This window comes from Emydura macquarii, unplaced genomic scaffold, assembly GCF_026122565.2.
Source record: "Emydura macquarii macquarii isolate MOO-44397 ecotype Brisbane River unplaced genomic scaffold, CSIRO-AGI_Emac_v2 contig_2825, whole genome shotgun sequence".
NCBI classification, from domain to species: Eukaryota; Metazoa; Chordata; order Testudines; family Chelidae; genus Emydura; species Emydura macquarii.
Genome location: NW_027132962.1, coordinates 1,123,873 through 1,133,772, shown reverse-complemented (window position 1 = coordinate 1,133,772; position 9,900 = coordinate 1,123,873). Strand labels below are relative to the sequence as shown.

General features: G+C 39.7%; 1 long non-coding RNA gene across 1 annotated transcript; it reads right to left on the bottom strand.

The window, feature by feature from the left end:
* Positions 1–698: 698 nt before the first annotated feature.
* LOC137166289 (uncharacterized) lies at positions 699–7,968 on the bottom strand. Its single transcript, XR_010923630.1, has 3 exons — positions 7,921–7,968; positions 2,475–2,574; positions 699–736 (listed from the first exon to the last, which is right to left on the bottom strand). It is a non-coding gene; the product is annotated as an uncharacterized lncRNA (long non-coding RNA).
* Positions 7,969–9,900: the final 1,932 nt, after the last annotated feature.

The window sequence follows — 9,900 nt, the reverse complement described above, 5'->3', positions numbered from 1 at the left end:
TGCCTCCGACTTGACCAAGTTGCTTAGACTTGTCTGCATAATGAAGTTATACTTGTATAAGGTAGGATTTCAGTTTAAGCTCTATCATTATACCAGTATAACTCCCTGTGTGGACATTCTTGTTCCAGTATAAAAGGGCCTTTTTCTGGTTCAGCTTATGTCACTTTGGAAATGGTTTAAACTAAGCTGAAGAAAAACCATTCATTCTGAAATAAAAATGTCCAAACCGGGGAGGCAGATCGGTATAAATATAGAGCTTTAATACAAATCCCTCCAAACAGAAAAAGCCAAAATATGGTGACTTTCTAGCCATGCTTCAAAAAAACACCTGACATGATTTCTGGAGAAGGCTGAGGCTGTGCTTCCTTAATGATGAAGGGGGTAGGTGGCTGGTTGGTTGACTGACCAGTCAAGTTCCCGTGGAACTGATTTCCATGCTGCTGAGATTTAATTTAGTTTTATTTACTGTATGATTAATTATGTCAGGACACCTAGAGCTTTAGATAGGCATCTTCATTATTTTAAGTCTAAATAAGTATATCAGTATAATTATACCTGTATATCTGGAAAAATCTCCCATGTAGAGAAGCCCTTAGTCTCCCTATGCCTCAGTTCTCCCATCTTTAAAATGGGGATGATAGTACTTTCCTACCTCACAGGGGTGTTATGAAGTATTCAGATACATACCTTAGAAACCAGTGGGACGTGGGGGGTTAGGGTGGAGGGAGACATCCAGCTGAGGAGAGGAAGGAGAAGAACATATCTTAATGAGAGTAAATACATTTTACTGGCATGGTTTAAATGCCACAAAAAAGTATTTTAAATAATTGGACCCAGTATCTCCATTCCACTCTATCCCACTCTCATGCATGGTTATTGCCACTGAATATATCCCATTTTTGAGAATAAAATTTTGCAACTCTTTTCTTTCTGCAGTCCAAAACCAGGCCAAAGAAACATTAACTAAATCTGGGAAAAGTTAGGTTTGCAATATGCTTCTGGCTTTCCTCCATGCAGTTCCCTTTAAGTCAAACTTGCTGATTAGTTCTGAGATGCCCATCTCTGTATAATCTCTTTTCCCAATGCCATCAAAGGGAATTGCTTTTGTGGTTGCTTGAACCAGAACAGCGCTTCTGGGATTTTATCTTACACTCTCCAAGAGCAGAACAGTCAACATAATAGTGCAACATGACAAGAGGTTGAGTCACAGTGCCACGATAACTTGCACACACTGCATTTTTCTTATTAGAGATGGGTGAATGATTCTGGGGAAGAGGGAAGGGAGAGAAGTCAGACCATTCAAACCAAGTCTCAAAAGCCTTGGTGTTTTCATATTTCTGTCAAGGTACTATTTTAGAGACCTTTGATGATTTGTAGCATTTGCTTATGTGTTGTGATAAATTCGGTGCCTTAATAACACTGCTTTGCCTGTTAAAGCTACTGCAGAGCAGAGGATTACAGAATGCATGGAGCTTGCTTGACTGCAAAGTTTGTGCTTAGATAAAACTTGAAGCTGACTCAGAACAAAACTCCTTTTGCAGGTTACGCTCCCAGTTTGTCCTGGGCCAAGCCTTTATTCCCCAAAAGCACAGTGAAAAAGGACAACTGATTGCATGCACTTCTTTCTTGCTTCCTTAAAATTATGAATCTGGCAGTGTAGTAAAGGTTTTGAACATATGTTCCACTTTACAACTCTGTGAATGGATTTTTTTGGGGGGGGGGGGGGATTCACACTTATAGTTTAGGGCCAGATCTTAAAGAAATTTTTAGGCACCTAAAGAAGCAGAAAGGCAGGTAGAGGAATTTGCAAAATCTCTCTAGGTGGCAAACTCCTATGAGATTTAGGCATACAGGTGCTTTTGAAAAATCACACTACGCATCTATCTGCCTTTTTAGGTGTCTACATTCCTTTAAAGATCTGGCCTTTAGTGCTTAGTAGGTCAGTCTAGGGTAAATTTAGACCTGGAGCCACAGTCATCTCTGACGTAACTCCATTGGGCCAAATTCTGTGCTGACCTGATTATTCTTCAGGGATTGTATGGAATGTAAACCGTTGCAGAATTTGGTCCACTGACTTCATTGCAATTATAGCTGGGATATTTTTGAACTCTAGAGTAACCAGGTGTATCGCTAGTCAAAGCTACTTGGCCAAATTCAGCAGGGACATACTGGTGTACATCAGTCATCGGGAGTAATCTTGTCAGAAAATGCAGGTTAGTGGAATCATGTAACTTGCATCCGTTTGGCGTTTGGTGTTGTGTAAGACCTGCCATGGACACATAAGAGCGCAATGTAACAGGGAAGTAATTAACACAAGAGTGTAAGCTAAGGTAGATGGGTAGGGGAAAGCTGCTATATTTTACACATGGCTGTTAGTTCATTTTCCTGCTGCTCCAACCTTTTCCTCCCCTTTAGCATGGACAGTAAAAACAGTTATTTTGCACAACCACTGAATGCCAAAGTTGACCACTTACAAAAGTTTTCTGACCATCTTATCATCCACTTTGTCATCAATAACATCACTACTAAATCTGGCCCATCAGTCTTCAGCTACTGAAGAAACAGTGTTGATTTCTGGAAGAGATTAGACAGCATAGCTGCATATAATAATACATTTTCCAGATACATTCAAGATAACTTCTGTTTTCTTTTGTAAACGTCCCCCATGGAGAAGAAGTAGACCAGATTCTGATGTCATTAACACGAGCATAACTGGGAGTATGTCTTCACTGACGGTGGCAAATTCGCTGCTGTCAGATTGATTCATACGGATTGACTGAGCAGAAGTGAAGACCCACTCAATCAACCTGGAAGTTGATTTCATAAAACCAACTCCCCAAAAAGCGTAGCACTGCATCGACGGGTACGCATTTCCTGTCGGCACACTGTAATGGAGACGGCACGCAGAAAGGAATTTAGGAAGTTGACATAAATTACGCAAGCTACTGCCGCCGGATTTGCCTGTCAGTGTAGACCAGGCCTGAGACCTGAAGAGACTGAGGGTATGTTTACATCGCAGCTGGAGGGTGCTTCCCGGCACAGGTAGACACACACTAGCTCTCCTCAAGATAGTGCACTAAAAAGCAGCCAGGGTGTACAGGGATTGGGCAGGTTTGCCACCCATGAGGCCATGGTCACGCTACCATTTATAGAATGCTAGATCCTGTAGAGCTAGCATGTCTCTGTCTCCCAAGCTGGGAAGCACGCTCAGAGCTGCAATGAAGACATATCCTGAGTTAACTCTTTTTACAGCCCCCTTATGCTGGCACAGTTGCATACTGGGGCTGCAGCAAAAGGAAAGTCCTTCATACTATGTTTAACAGAACAGGAAAATTTCAGGTCACTTGTGGTGTTACCACAATCCCCATCTAAGGCTTGGTCTGTGCTTAAAAAATGATTGATTTAGCTACATAACTCAGGGCTGTGAAAAAATGCTATGCCCTGAGCACTGTAGTTAGGTTGACTTTACCGCTGGTGTGGACATGGCTAGGTTGACAGAAGAATTTTTCTGGACTGGAGCCTAAAACAGAGGAGTTAACCTAGATGATTAGCTTTTCCATTGTGTTGGCTCTCTGTCGGAGACTTACAATTTACAGAATTATTTTTAGAAGTGTTACATCTAGAAAATATGAATTTCAAAGCAACATTAGCATCTGTAAATCAAATCTTAGCTGCAAATTGGAAATGCTATGCCTAGTCGAAAGAGAAACACATATATATTCCCACTGATGTGACAAATACTCTTTATTATTTATCTTCCTATCTAGTCTGAGGGATTTACATACATTATAGAGATGCAGTAGTGTTGGGACCAAAGGTTGCAAGCATTTTCCATTGTAAAGCCCTGTTTTAGTACCTATATAAATTTGCCGCAGAAAATTGGTTTGACCTGAAGTTGGCCAGTTGTACTCTGAAGGAAAAAGTAGAATATCTTTGCCAGGGTTTAAAGGAAAGGGATGAAACTGCTTTGAGTTGGAAGTAATTGAAAAATTACCCTGATGTGAAATTTTGATTTCTGTCTAGAGCTACTCAAAATGTTATCATCACAACATTTTTCCAACAAAAAAGGGTTTTTTTGAAAACCAAAGCTGTTGTTTGGGGTTCATTCTTTGTTTTAACAGAAGCTGAAAATCTGTTCAGAAAACTGCTTTTGAGAACTGACATTTTTTATCAATGTTTTTTTATTTGGTTGGTTTTGATTTGTTTTAAAAACTGAAAAAAAAATGCAATGGAAATTTAGGAAACAATTTCAGAATTTCCTGAGAAACATAATTAGTATTTTCCAGCTAGTTCTGCTGCTGTCTGTTTTCTCTCTTTTCCTAGCTCAAAAATAGCTCTTTACTAGTCTCCTCAAACACACATTTAAGGAAACTTTTGAAGAGCACAGACTGTAATTAAGCACATTTGTTAATCATTTTTGTTGTGGATAGTTTGGGGTCAGTTCCTGCTGTCCCTTCAGTGAGATTTTGGGGCCCGTTTGTGATCTCATTGATGTAAATGAGGGGTTTTTGTTATTGACTTCAGTGGGAGCAGGACTGGGTGCTAAATGTGTGAGACAGCATTTTGTCTTCCGTTGACTGGTAGAGCACAAGGATCTTTTTAGAACTAACATGTAAGGTCCCGATCTGCAGACTCTGAAGTGCATGCTTAATTTTATTCATATGAGCAGTCCAATGGATTTCAATGGGACCACTTGCCTGAGTAAAGTCAGGCACATAAGTAAGGCCCGGATTCTGCCCAGACTTACACACATGCTTCACCTTATTCACTGTGAGCAGTCTTATTAAAATCAGTGGGATTTGCTCACATGATTAAAGTTGAGCATGTACACAGGTCTTCTGCTCAGTGCGTAAAGCTATATGAGTAAGTCAGTGCAGCATCAAGGTCTAAGTTGGAGAGGCCTGTGTTTATAGAGTTCTGCAGTCCCAGCTCATTGTAATCAATGGAGCTATATCGATTCAGTCCCACTGAAGATCTGGCCCACAAAGTTAAATCTGATCTCTTTGTAGCTCAGAGAGGGGGAAATACTTATGCTTTGGGCTTTGTTTGGAACACATTCTGAAACGTTTGCAGAAACAGACACAAAAACACTTCCAGAATCACTTCTTTTTTAAATATTTGCAAAGTGTCTAATGTGTCCTTTGTCAGGCCAATAAAAGCATATTCCGTCACAAAATTCAAAAGATAAGCTGGTTTTACTGACTACTTCCAGGCAGTCTCTTTGTGGTTTTCTAACCCTTGTACAGTACAGTGCTTGATAAACACCGATTAGATAGCTAGATAGAAAGATTAAATTGGATTTTCCACATTGGCTCATGCAACAGGCAGTTTTCAAGAACAGGAATTATAATATGTAGTTTTTAATTGCTTTCATTTGAATGCTGGCCACAGTTATCTAACAATCGAAGTTGGTGCTAAAAATAAAAAAACAGTGGATAATATAGTCTATCACAGTCCCAAACATCAGTAAATTCATTAACTGACTAATGCAAAGATACAAAGGGAAGGTTTTGCACTCTGATCAACAGATCTTTTCCATGACCAAAGCAAATATATTACAATGACATGTTACTTGTGGACAATGTATAAATAATAATATCTTGTGCCTATACAGAGCTTTACATCAGTAGCTCTCAAAGTGCTCTACAAAGGAGGTCAGTATTTGCTTTCTACAGTTTCAAAGCTGCTAGAGGAAGATGGGTGAAGGCTGCATTTATGGCTTGGCCAACACTGCTTGTTTCTTTAATTTCATAATATTGTGATTCCTTTAACCCTCTTATTTAATTTTTTTAAACCATCCCTTCATTTACCTTCTAAACAGAAAAAAAAGATATAAATAAAAAAAACCTTCAAACATTTCAAAAATAAAATTTAAAAAAATAATCTTTTGTTTGTAAAACTATATAAGGTTGGGCAGCGACAGTACATTCAAACATACAAAACTCAGGCACTTAAAAAGCAAAGAAATGATTAATTCAAGAACATCACAAATCTCACCTGGCTATGCAATAAACAAGCTCATAATTCAGATCAGCTAAAAAAAGGTATATTACATTACAACAAAATAACCTTAATTCTGACCCAAATAAATGTTATTCTTTCCTCAGTAATTTCAAAACACAAACAGCACTAAGCCCTTTTAGCGGAGAAAAACACAAACAAACAAACAGACACATACAAATTATGAGCCAGATCTGTATCTTGTATAAATCGATATTTCTCTATTGAAGTCAGTGGAGTGCAACTGACTTACATTGGCTGAGGATCTGTCCCTCTATAGCTATATCTTAATGATACATATCGAGCATCTTCAAATGGAAATCATACATGCATGCATCATTTTAATATAAATTGACAATGTTGTATCTTTTCCTATTAAATTAAATTCACTACATTATTCTTAAGGAAGAGTAATTGTAACTACATTACCAGAAAATTCTACTGTCAATTTACAAATCTGCTAATAACGAAGACTGTTGTGTTGTAATTAAAGATGCATTTTTCTGTACTTGATATGAAGAATGTGTTTATTTATCAAATGGGCAACATAAAAACTTATAATGTCCTTAATTGCCACTTACTTGCTTTTAAGCATGGGGATGTTGTAAATGGTGCCACAGATAAGTATACGGCTCTCAACTAGTTTAAAATAAACACAATAGAGGTGCTAAGATTTTCTTTGCTTTGACATTAAATATTTTACATCTACTGTCATAGCTCTGCCAATACCTTTTTAATGTGTACCAGCATGAAGGCATGACAGGATGTGTTTTACCGTTTAAATAATAATATACCTTGTGTTGTGGTTATCTGAATGCCTGCAACCGCTTGACACAGTAATGGGTCATGAAAACAAGCCCTGGGCTGTCTTTATGCTCTCCCAGCAACGACTATTGGGTGTTTTAAACTGTTAAGCAAAACATGTTAAAATAATTCTCCTGATGGATTTACTGTGGGCCAAAGGTACTATATTGTCAGCCCTGGAGAGGATGCTCTCTATTAACCCATGCAAGAAGAGGTTCAGCAGGGCTCCAGCAACATGAGCTTTCCTCCCCCTCTTCTCCCCAGCATGTGTCAACCTCAACCTCACAGGGGCCAGTTCTAGAGGTGAGAGGCTCGTTCACTTGCCATCATATTCAAGCAAGACCATTGTTGTAGGTGAGACAAGGTGGGTGAGGGAATGTCTTTTATTGGACCAGCTGCTGTTGGTGAGAGAGACAAGCTTTCGAGCTTGCACAGAGCTCTTCTTCCAGTCCTGTGGCTCAAAAGCTTGTCTCCCTCACCAGCAGAGAAGTGCACCTGGACCCAGCTGCTGAGAGGTGGAGTTCAACCATCTAGCCACACTGCTCGACTGGATCAGAAAGCTTTCTATCTGAGTATATCCCCTTGGAAGAGTGGCCTGCTTCACCAGAGGCATAATATTTAGCCTTTCTAAAGGTACCCAAGATGGAGGGATTCCAGCAGGGGATTATGTACTCAAAGCTGGGGAGGAGGATGTTGATTAGTGGTATTTCGATATCTGTTATAGAAAGGAGAAGATCATCAAGGTACATATTGCTGAAAAATTTCACTTATTTCTTTTGTAAGGGGCTTAAATATGAATGTCACCAAAAGGCTCCAGCAGTCAATCAGAGCGTGGCCCTGGACAGCCAGCTTCTGAAGATATAATGTTAATTTAAATACATCATAGCCAACAGGATGCACAGAAAACCCATATAAAATGTTTACTTCTTCATTTGCTCTGAACTGTGGATCCACTTATTAGCAAATGATAATTATAGAGATGCTTGCACTGGGCAGGAACAATAGTAAAAACAGAAACATGGCTCCAAACCCTATACAAATTAAAATGTCCCAAATGAATAATCTATTAAAGAATGTCTAGGATACTATTATGTAAAGGCTGATGTCTGTTTTTACCTCAGCATTTGCCCCATATACTGTCCTCATCGTAACAGCCTTCATAGTTTTGGGTCAGCAGCTGCCATTCCTGTCAAAAGACATTTCATAATGAACTTGCTGTGGGCATTTGACTGACGCGTCAGAAGTGCCCAAAGAAGTATGAGGGAGGTGACACTTTTGCTATTACAGAACAAAGTGCGGATAATGAATATTGCAAATGTGTAAATGGGGCAGCTGTGGAAAGGTTTTTTTCCTTCTTACACTCAAACATTGTTTAAAAAACAAACCAAAAATAAAACAGCACTTTTGCTGCCATGCTGTGCCTTTCGTGTTAGTCCAGCCTAACATTCTTCCAACAGCTTCTGTTGAATTTGCTTCGTCTGCAAGCATTAAATCTATAGTGCTCCCTCACCAAAGCCTAGCAAATACCAGCTGTTGGTCCAGCAACATATAGATCACTCGTGCAAACTAGATTTTATTCCCTGCATTCTACCCCTCCCACTCACTCACTCCCCGTCCCTTGTTCCCTCTTAGGGAAATCCCCTTTCGCCTAACATCCCAGCAAAACTGTATTTCAGTGTCAATGTCCCAAAAGACATCATTGCTCAGTTAGGAGAGTAAAATTTTGTTCTTTACCTATAAATAGGAATTCTGGGAAAAGCATCCTGGTCCAACGCTGATGGGCCGCTCTTTTGTCCTCCCAGGTAGAGGGATCATTCCAGAGAAGGTGATTTCAAAGATGAGCTGAGTGCAGCATTCTGAAGCATCTTGTAAAAGTCCAATTTACAGGTAAGAAAAAAACATTTCTTTTTCTGCTTGAAGCTCCCCCAGTCCAGAAATGAACTGTTCACTCAAATTCCAGCGGTGATCCTGCCTAGTTCATGTGATGAATAGATGATAAACTTAGTTGTGCCTAGCTTGGACCACAGCATTCAGAACCCCATCACTTGAGAGCCATATCCGAGGAGCTAGTATCTTGAACAACTATGGGCTGAATGCCAGATGGTCTAGATTTCCAGTGCTTAGACAGATACTTGGAGCTCTGGCTCTCAAGGACTGATGTGTGGCAGGAGGGAGAGAATAATGGGCAAAAGTGCCTTGAGAATTATGGCTGGGGAGACAAACTAATTTTTCCAAATTTATTTTGTTTTAGTTTTTTTCCTAAAAGGAATATTAGCTTTTTTTCATCCAAGGGATTAGTCAATATTCAGGGTCTAGAGGGTTGGTACAATTTGGAATAAGAAGTTGACGTTGGAGTCAGGTATTTCTTTAATAGAAGCCTATTTATTTACAAAGAATGTACAAAATCCTGTTTCCCTGAACACAGGAGGAATCCAACAGCTGGAGGCAGTTTCTTTGCTCACGGTTCTTAGCCCTTTTCCAAGCAGCACTTAGCCCAAAAGCTTTCTCTCTCTAGGATTTTCTCAGGGCCACTTTTCCAGTGCTTGTTCTGACTTTCTACTCCTTCTCTCTTTGTCCTTCTGTGATGTTTCTACTGTTTCTCACACCCACACAGCTCCACCAATCAATGCCCCAGACCCCGCATTTGGTATGTGAATCCTCAAGGAAAACCTTTGGGCTACATGGTTCAGCTTCTACTCAAATCTTGCCATATACCTGTACTTTGGGTGATGTCTCCTATTATTTCAACTATCTAGTTCCATAAAGGAGCTTAATGGTTTCTTACAACTATTTTTTACACCCACCAGCATCAGAGAGATTTCACCCAATCTGTAACAGTAACAAGCCATCCTGGCAATGAGGTCATGCTTTGAAGGTTACAATATCTTCACACCAGTTTAAGGTCTTCACCAGCTGCCTGATGAATTTTTAGAGTCACCTGAAACCTAATGGACTGTGTGATGTTCCTAATTCCAAGCAGGATACACTTTAAAAATCAAGCATCCCTACTTCTCAAGAATTGGGATATGAAAAGTGTTTTGACTTGGTCTCAGTAAGGCCAGGGGAATCAACCATGTATGGAATTGCTGAGCCAAG